This window comes from Podarcis liolepis (genome assembly GCF_965112155.1).
Source record: "Podarcis liolepis genome assembly, chromosome: 2".
Taxonomy (NCBI): domain Eukaryota; kingdom Metazoa; phylum Chordata; class Lepidosauria; order Squamata; family Lacertidae; genus Podarcis; species Podarcis liolepis.
In genome coordinates, this window is record NC_139555.1 from 49427578 (window position 1) to 49437163 (window position 9586).

At 41.6% G+C, this 9586-nt stretch overlaps 1 protein-coding gene across 4 annotated transcripts in view; it reads left to right on the forward strand.

The window, feature by feature from the left end:
• The window catches only part of KCNIP1 (potassium voltage-gated channel interacting protein 1), a 565439-nt gene that overhangs the window by 119072 nt on the left and 436781 nt on the right, over positions 1–9586 (forward strand). The window lies entirely within an intron of this gene.

The window sequence follows — 9586 nt, forward strand, 5'->3', positions numbered from 1 at the left end:
TTGGGAGACACTCACACCTTAAAAGTAATTGGCTTCATAACTTTAAAACGTTAGCTTTTCAAAGATAGATAGAGAAGGAAGAAAGGAACAGGGCTAAAACTATTGTGGGGATTTAGGTTACTAAGTCCCTATGCTTTGTCATTTCAAGGCTGGGTATTTAAAGGGAGTCTCAAAGAGCTGTTTGTGTGTGTCGATGGGTGCAAATGTTGATGCAAAGGGACTTGATTGGTCATAGTTTAATGCTATACCTTGGAGTTTAAGTTAGTCGTGGAAATAAGATTTTGGATACTAAAAAAAATTCAGTGGGAATCTTTCAAATAAGAATCCAATTTTTTAAAAAAGAAAACATCCTTCCTAGAGCCATGTGTGCTACTGTAAAGTGTGCGCTGCTTTCATGGTGGGGCCACTGGTGACCATCATTGTTGGTTTTTAAAACCACTGTTGTTTATTGTTTAAAGCTATGCTGAGTACTCCATATGTTCCTAGCTGTTTGCTATAACACGTGCGTTGCTCGTTGAAATCCCAGTAGTAGTGCAAATGTGGTTGCATAGATAAACATTGGTGCAATCCTGCTGCAATTTTGTTGGCCACAGAGACTTCTAAGAGGTGCTGCTGAGCTCCACAGAGGGGTTTAGGTCACAGAATGTTCACAATTCTGTTATGGTTGTCAAGTGAGGACATGGCTACATCCTTGCCTGGCTTCTGAATCAGTAATAGCTGCAAATAATTCTTCAGTAGCCTCTGCTAGGGGAAATATGTTTGTCTTGAATTGTTTGTATTTATGTTGCACTAGCTGTATGCATGACACTTAAATCTTGCACTATAAAATATGACATGGGGGGAAAGAGCAGGGAAGCAGTGGCAGGGGTAAATGGAGCAAAAAGGGGAAACAGAAGCCTTGAACTTGCCCATCAACAGTTAGCAGCAGTTGGTCACCAGTCACCTGGTGTCTTCCCCACTATGGTGAGATGTATTCTACTTCCATCTAAATTGCAGCAGTCATTTCTAAATTTGCACCTATACATCCAAATTGCCATATGCAAATTTCATGCAAATTGGGGTTCCTATTTTGACCTCTTTTTGGCAATGCATAACTGGCAACCCTATGAATAGCAACAGTAGGTAGAAGTGACTGGCTTCTCTATATTAAAGGAGAATTGGGGAAACTGCAACTTAATTCATCCTGCACAGCCAGTTCTAAGCTGAACTTACCTTTCTAGATAAACTGCTACATTTTGGAACCAGGGTGCTAAGGAATAATAATAATAATAAAAACAACCTGGTGGAATGTTGCTCCCTGACAACAGCCCTCCCTCAAAAAAATCTAAATCTCCAATGGCTGACCTGGGGAAGGAAAGGTTGGCATAACTGAGCTGTTTTTAGTTCTATGTGGGAAAATGAATGGCTGTTCATCCATGTTTTCTTGCTAAAAACAGCTGCAAGGAGGGGCAGAACTGGAGAGGGAAAAGAGGAAGGAGGAAATACTCTCCTGCTCTACTCCATGCCATTCTCCAGTTACAGATAGCAGCCTAGGTAGCTGTTTCACTATTTATTTATAATATTTCTTACCCTGTCTTCACCAGAAGGTCCCAGGATGTCAAAAAGCTATTCCAAACAGAATAAAATGATATAAATTAAGTAAGAGGTGGGTCCCACAAAACTAAATACCTTAATTGTCAAAGGCCCAAGGTATATTAATATATTCTTTTTAAAGAAAACTGTCAGGAGGGAATCACCACTTGATTAATGTCATGTGCAATTTGAGCCTCTGTGTATTGGCTGATCCATAAATTAGGTGTAAGCAGCATAGCTGTTGTATTCAAGTGCAGGAGAATGTGGCGTCTAGTATGCAAAGCTAGCTCAATAAGTGTTTTAGCTTCACTTGTGGGGAATCCTCAGTTGCCTCTAAAGAACCAGTGGGCTGTGAAATGAGAATATTTCTGATCTTGGTAAAACCCAACGAGGTTATTAGCCTCTCTGCTTCTAATTGAAGTATATTAATAGCAAACTAAATTGTCATTTTAATGCTGGTAAAGGGAAATATCTATGGAAGCTGACCAAAGAGAATTCAGACTTTCTGCACATAATTGCCTGGCAAGGATAAAAATGCCTTCAGCATACTCCCTAGCGGATAGAATGCAGGGCAGAACATTAAAACGTGTATGACACTCTTTTCACAGAGGAGCAGATATAGATTCAAGGTGTTGGATCATGATTGTTTCAGTTATAAAATTTTACTGTGCATTACTGAGCAATCACCCCGTAATGAATGTTAGTTCTTTGGGAATTCAGCATAACATTGACTGCAGTCTAATATAATATGTACTTCTCTGTAATAACAGCAGTGGTGAGTTCCTGAAAGTTAACAAAATTGTGTTTGTATTAAGAATGCCTACTTTGGTAGCCTCTTGAAGAGTATAACCTTTTGTTTAGGGAGCAGGACTTCCACCAACATGCTATAAAATGCTCACTTTCCCTTCCTTGGATGTAACAAACTAGGCCTCTAAATTTTTGAGACTGGAATCCGCACTGGAGGAAAGAGTGAGCCAGTGGAGGAGGAAACCTGTTCCTTCATGTCATTTGTATTCAGACTTTAGCTGTATGCAGAAGGTATTCTCCATGTGTTCCAAGAATGTGTGGCATGGCATGGAGAACAGGGTCATACATGCTAGCCTCAACCTTTCTCTTGAGACCCACCACCCAACACATGGAGATCTGTAAGCATTAGGATTTTGAAGGTGGGGCCAGCAGACATTGCAGTCTCTCTCCTCCACTCATTCTTGGACCACCTGGAGAATAACTGCCTTATGGGGCTCATTTACCATTACCCAAAGAGGTGATAGCTACCTAAGTTGCTTTGACATTTTTGCCAATATAAGGGGTAGACTGGATGCTGTTTCTTTATGATGGTCAATGCAGTCATCGGATGAGATATCATAAGGTGAGGGCATTCTGCTGGTTCCAAAACTGCTTCTCTTTGCACAACCAACCGTGTGGCCAGTTTCACCTGATTTTACAAGGTTCTAAAATGTGTGGGGAGCCTCCATGAATATAGTTGGCTGTCTACTTCAGACAGTTGCCCTCCAGCTTGTGAAGGGCAAGTGGAATGGTGGCGGATGGCAGAGCTTGCGCACTCATCGCAGCTGGGTCCCCCCTTGACTTTATACTTTATATGGGATATGAACAATTGAAAAAAAGACTATTGTCTTGCTGCCAAATCATGCTCTTCCCTACAAAAAGTGGTTAGTGCAGACAAGCACCAGAAAGAATGTCAACAAGAGGAAAAAAGGTGATGTCTGAGGAAAGGGATTGTTTTAACTTGGTCCCAAGGGGACTCCGATTAAAACCTTCTGTGTTTCTCCAACTGAAATCTTGATTGTATACCAACATGCTTCATTTGTTTTCAGAGTTAATAGTTGTGTCCTTATATCTTTCACAAAAGAGAAAACAACCAGTTCCCCACAAGTAATGTGTGATCAATGGCTTTCTCATTTATTTCAATTCCAGCATTTTATGAAATCTGGTCCAATAACCTTGCAGAAACAAATGAAGGATGCCTTCTTCTCCCACTTGAAAATCAGAACATTTTAATCCTTTATCTATCAGTGTGTCTCTCCCTGGAGTAAGAAATTAAAATGAAATCCTTCCCCCACCACTAACATTTCTTTTGTCACCCAGGCTAATGAACATTTATGATTGTCATCCTTATATAATAAGATTGATATTGCTTTCACTGGAGCTATAAATTTGCCTTCGATACAAGACCCCATTATATAGATGTTTTATTTGCTTCATTGCACACGCCTCACATAGTTAACAGGATTATTGCAAGCCCTGCCTTTACCGCAGGGAATTTTAATCCACTACAATGATAACATTGCCAGGAATGTTAACCATGCTCTTGTTATGTTGCAAGGGATGGGTGAATCTTTTTTAATTTCTGTTTCTCTCTGTTTCTCATTTTTTTCACTTTTAAGTGCAGTTCTCCACATTTACATACTGGTGTGAGTGTGTGTAATCCTCTTGAAAATTCTTCACCATTTTAGTATGGATTTATCCTAATTTACAAATTTAAATGCTATTTTGCCTAAAATACTTTTTTTTTTGCAAAGCATTTTCCTGATTAAGATGCATTTCTGTATGTTATTTTCAGTTGTTGTTGACAGATCCCCCAACCGTGTTTTAGGCTGCAACCTAAAGTAAAGAGCCCCTTGATGGAACACAGGTTGTTGTTGGCATCTATCTGTCTCGAGACTCAATGGAGTGCACTTCTGGGGGTGAAGTAAAACAACTGTGTTAGCAGCACCGCAGTGACCTCCCTGCGGTGCAAGCCTGGGTTGTTTATGCAGGTCCTGGGCTGCCTAGATGACGAGACCCCACTTTTGGCCTTGCTGATGTGGTCCAAAGAAAAGCAGAGCAATACATTGGGCACCAGCTTCGCTGCAGGAGTTGCCAGAAGAAGGCGTACAAATTGCTATCCAACTGTCTTCGGGACTGCACTCCAGATTTGTTTAGGGCTACCTCCTTTGCCTTTTCTTCTCTTGGAGATATCCCACAAGGCAGCAGAGGTTTAGCACCAGAGTTTTCCTTCCCCTAGATGAGCTACCTGCCATCTGCCCCTCACTTCCCTCTATATCATGTGCAGAACATGCTTTCTTGACCATAGGACCCACTATTGGTCTCGTTTGCTCAATCTGCTAGAACCTGTCTTTGCATGCAGGGTTTAAGTTCCATCAGCTACCCCATTGAGGGTTTGAGTCCCATTGGCTAAAGGTAAAGGGATCCCTGACCATTAGGTCCAGTCGTGATAGACTCTGGGGTTGCGTGCTCATCTCGCTCTATAGGCCGAGGGAGCTGGCGTTTGTCCGCAGACAGCTTCCGGGTCATGTGGCCAGCATGACTAAGCCGCTTCTGGCGAACCAGAGCAGCACACGGAAACGCCGTTTACCTTCCCGCCAGAGCGGTACCTATTTATCTACTTGCAGTTTGATGTGCTTTCGAACTGCTAGGTTGGCAGGAGCAGGGACCGAGCAATGGGAGCTCACACCGTCACGGGGATTCGAACCGCCGACCTTCTGATCGGCAAGTCCTAGGCTCTGTGGTTTAACCCACAGTGCCACCCGTGTCCCTTGTCCCATTGGCTACCTTCACCTAATTTAGCCAGCCAGTCACATGTTGACATCTTCTAGGAGCCACAGGTGAGAGCTGAGTTTTGTGGAGGGACCAAAGATGGACAAACCACCCCAGTAATGCATGTATACTTTCCAAAGTCATAACCACTTGTTCAGCCCTTCTGATGGCCAATCATGTATGAGCAAAATAACTTTCTGGCCCTGTCAACTAGTGACCAGCAATGCTACCAGGGAGAGGCTGAAGGAAGGGTGGTGAGTGGAAAAGCCTAGATGTGAACAAGCCTCATCTCATGTTTGGGGCTCCCTTTTATATCCAAAAAGCCCTGCCTTCCCTGGAAGTCTTGTGTTACCACAGAGGCTCCCAGGAATCCTGCCACACCAGGCCAGAACAGGGAGATGGCCACCACCACCTTTGGGCTTGCTGTCCCCCAGAGAATCAGGAATTAGATGACGCAACCCAAAGGTGTCTTCCTGCATGCCTACCTCATTAGATCAGATGTGAAAGAAATGTATACAAATTGTGGCTGGGCAATTCCCCAAGCATCATTTTGCTCCAGGTTTCTAAAGTAAGCACTTGAAATTAACTATGTGAATATTGATCATAAAACAGAGATTAGCTTATAAAAATCCTTTCAATATTTTATGTCAGTCTCTTCACTACAGAAATTGATGCTGAAAATGGTTTTGTCCTGCAGTTGTTTTCCAAATGCCAGAATGGTAGTCCTTATGGACATTGATGTACGGTGATAGATGTTTATTAAGCGCGTAGTGGTTCAGGGCATCCTTCCTGCTAGACAGATGATAATATTACTGGAATTATTATTGGAAAGAGAGAGTTAGTTTGGATGTGAATAAATGTACTTTTCACAGCACACAAAAGTGTGTGTGTGTGTGTGTGTGTGTGTGTGTGTGTAATTGTTATTTTCTGTCACATTATAAGGTTTGCAGTGTCATCTCTGCACTTTAGTCAGCAATGTGCAGAGCTGGGATAATGTGGAATGGCATCAGGATTTGGTTATGCCACAGAATTGAAAACAAGGGCTCCAGCTGCTTGAACAGATTGTCAGATATAGCTGGCATTATGCTGAGACATCCCCTTATGCGTCGCTTGTAGCAGTATTGCTGGAAACACTGTGTTTGTGTGTCGGAAATAAATGTGATGACTGTTCATTTGCAAATGCAATGATAGCCAAATGAACAGTATTTGGGTCTGATAAATATAGCCAAATCATGGGAATCCTGTAAGGAGATGTAGTATATTCATTGTTAACTTTCTCCCAATTCAGCCTGCTTTTCATGGCAATCACCCAAGTGAGGATAGAATAATGAATTTTCCATTTATAAACTTCTTGACAATAACTGCATCAATCATTATGTACATTATGGGCATTTGCATAGTGCATGTACCCATGACCCTCATTCCGTATCATTCATGGCGATCAGAATGGACTGGGGAATTCACTGTGTTTTGGTGCCAACAACAATTGGGGCTGGGAGTGAAAATTATCCATGGGAATTGATGGCTGTAATGTATAGCCTCTACTCTTAAGTGTGTTAATGATTCATAGTGTGGACTATAGAATCATATAACTGTAGAGTTGGAAGGGACGCTGAGGATCATCTACTCCAACTCCCTTGCAATGCAGGAATATGCAGCTGCCCCATACAGAAATCAAACCTGCAACCTTGGCATTATCAGCACTCCGCTCCAACCAACTGAGCTATCTTCTGAAATCAGATTTTATACCCATTTGGATGAATGAATTAATCTGTATGGTCACAAACCAATACAATTATGATACAAACATAATTTTGTTTATTGTGTTTATTTATTACGTGCTCTTCATCAGTTGATTCCAGGGTGGGTTACAACAATCCACACAAAAGAATACCAGGTCATAACGCAAACGAAATATAGAATAAAAAATCCAGCATATAAATTGCAGCAGCAGACTTGCATCCCATGATTGCCTGGGCAAACAGGCAGGTGTTAGTGCCAGTTGCTCTTCCAAGCCATTCCATAATTGGGGGCACCACCACAGAGAAAATCCTATCCCTTATTACCACCTAGTTAACTTCACGTGGTGGTGAAACGGCAAGAGGCTGGATGTCCATTCTGATCTAAGGACCTGGGCAGGCTGATACAGGTAGTAAATACAAATAACTTTACACAGGGAACAAAAGGAAGTTCTTACTTCACCATCTGCTAATGCGTAAAATAAATTTAATTGCCTTATCAGTGATGTAAATCATATCACCAAATAAACAGAAATATATCAAAGCTTTAGTGCATCTGTCAGGTAGACTTCTCCAGGGTTTGCAGTAAATTTGTGGTATTTATGGTTCTTTATCACTAGCATTTTAAGAGCAGAATTATGAAAGTAAATCAGTTTTTTTTCTAGCTACTTAGCACCAAAAGGCCTATAGAGAATTGAGGTGGGGTGTTGTGTGTGGTACGGCAAAGAGGACAAGCTGCATTTTATCGTGCATTTCAGAAATAAGACTAAGGGGTATGTGTAATGGTCTGAATAATGTTTTATATTGTTCTCTTGGGAATGTAGCTGAAATATGTAATGTAAGCTATTGTCTGTGTTTGAAAGCAGGGAACTGGCTGCCTGCACTCCATGCACTTTCTAAGCAGGATGTCTCAGCAGTCCTGCAAAAGACATCATTATGATCCTTATAAAACTTGTTTTGGACACAGGATAATGCTGCACCTGAACTAACTGAAAACCAGACTGTGGTTTTCAAAGGTCAGGGCTGTGATCTATGTTTGTTGGATCTGGCACCATTGCTACCCACATTGGTTTTGTCTCATTAATAAAGATGTCATGTGTTTCCTGTTAAAAGTGCTCTTCAGAATACTTGATTTCAACACAAAGTTTACTCTGCAAAGTTACATCTGCCAGGAATTGTGTCAAACGTCTTCTTTGGTGATCACTCATAGCCGAGTAAGATTGTCTTTCATAAATGTGGTCCTAACAGTGTGTCTATAAGTGACTATGGAGGCCAATTCTGGATCCGCACATCCTTCCACAGTGGAGACATAGGTTTTTGGGTGGGAGTTGATCCTGGTGAACGTTTGCCAAATGTGCCTTCCTCTTAGCTCGTTTCTCCCTTTGGTCCTGAGTTTGTGCATCTTCAAAGTCCATGACACCTGTGGTGAAGGCTGTTCTCCAATTGCAGCACTCGTAGATCAGTGTTTCCCAGTTGTCAGTGTTTATACTACATTTTTAAAGATTTGCCTTGAGAGCGACTTTAAACCTCTTTTGTTGTCCACTGGCATTACACTTACCATTCTTAAGTTGGGAATAGAGTAGTTGCTTTGGAAGATGATAATCAGGCATCTGGACAACATGACCAGTCCAACGAAGTTGATGATGAGGAATCATTGCTTTGACACCAGTGATTTTTGCTTTTTTCCAGTACACTGACATTGGTTTGCATATTTTTCCAAGTGATATGTAAAAATTTTCAGAGACACCATTGATGGAATCTTTAGAGGAGTTGGAGATGGCATTTATAAGTGGTCCATGTTTCACAAGCGTAAAGTTGGTAGTACAATAGCTTTGCAAATAAGCATTTTGGTTTCTCTGTGAATGTCCTGATCCTCAAACACTCTATGCTTCAATTGGGAGAAAGCTGCACTAGCACAGCTCAGGTGATGCTGGATTTCAGCATCAGTGTCGGCCCTTGTGGAAAGATACTGTAACTGCCTAAGTAGGAAAAATGATCAACATTTTCCAATGTTAAGTTGGATTTGTGGCATTACGGAGGGGCTGTTTTGTGCTTGTTGGTGCAGCACTTTGGTTTTTTTGGATATTGAGCAATAGGCCAAGCTTTCCGTAAGCTGCTACAAAGATATTTAGGATGGTTTGGAGGTCATCCTCTGAGTGTGCACACACTACGTTATCATCAGCATATTGAAGCTCTGTGACTGAAGTTATGGTAACCTTATTCTTTGCTTTCAGCCTACTCAAATTGAAGAGCTTTCCATCTTTTCAATACATGATTTCTACCCTGGTGGGAAGTTTCCCTTTGACAGTGTGTAGGATCATGGTGATGAAAATAATAAATAGAGTTGGGGCGATAACACATCCCTGTTTAACGCCTGATCCCACTATGAATGGTTCACTTTGAGAGCCATTGCTATCTGCAATTGTTGCCGGATGTTCATAAATTTTTCCGGGTAGCCAATTTTCAGAAGGACAGTTCACAGGACAGTATGTATGGTTTACAATGTTGAAGGCCTTAGGTCAATAAAGGCCATATACAAGGGTTGATCTAACTATATCCGGATACCCTTCCTGAATACCAAAATGGTTTTTTACCTTCTAGGGGGACAGTGGATATTATTTTCCCACAGCTTCAAGAAAAATGCAGAGAGCAAAACCAACCCCTGTGGCAAATGTACATGCAGGGTGTCTTCTTGCTTCTGGTAGTCGCTGTTTCTA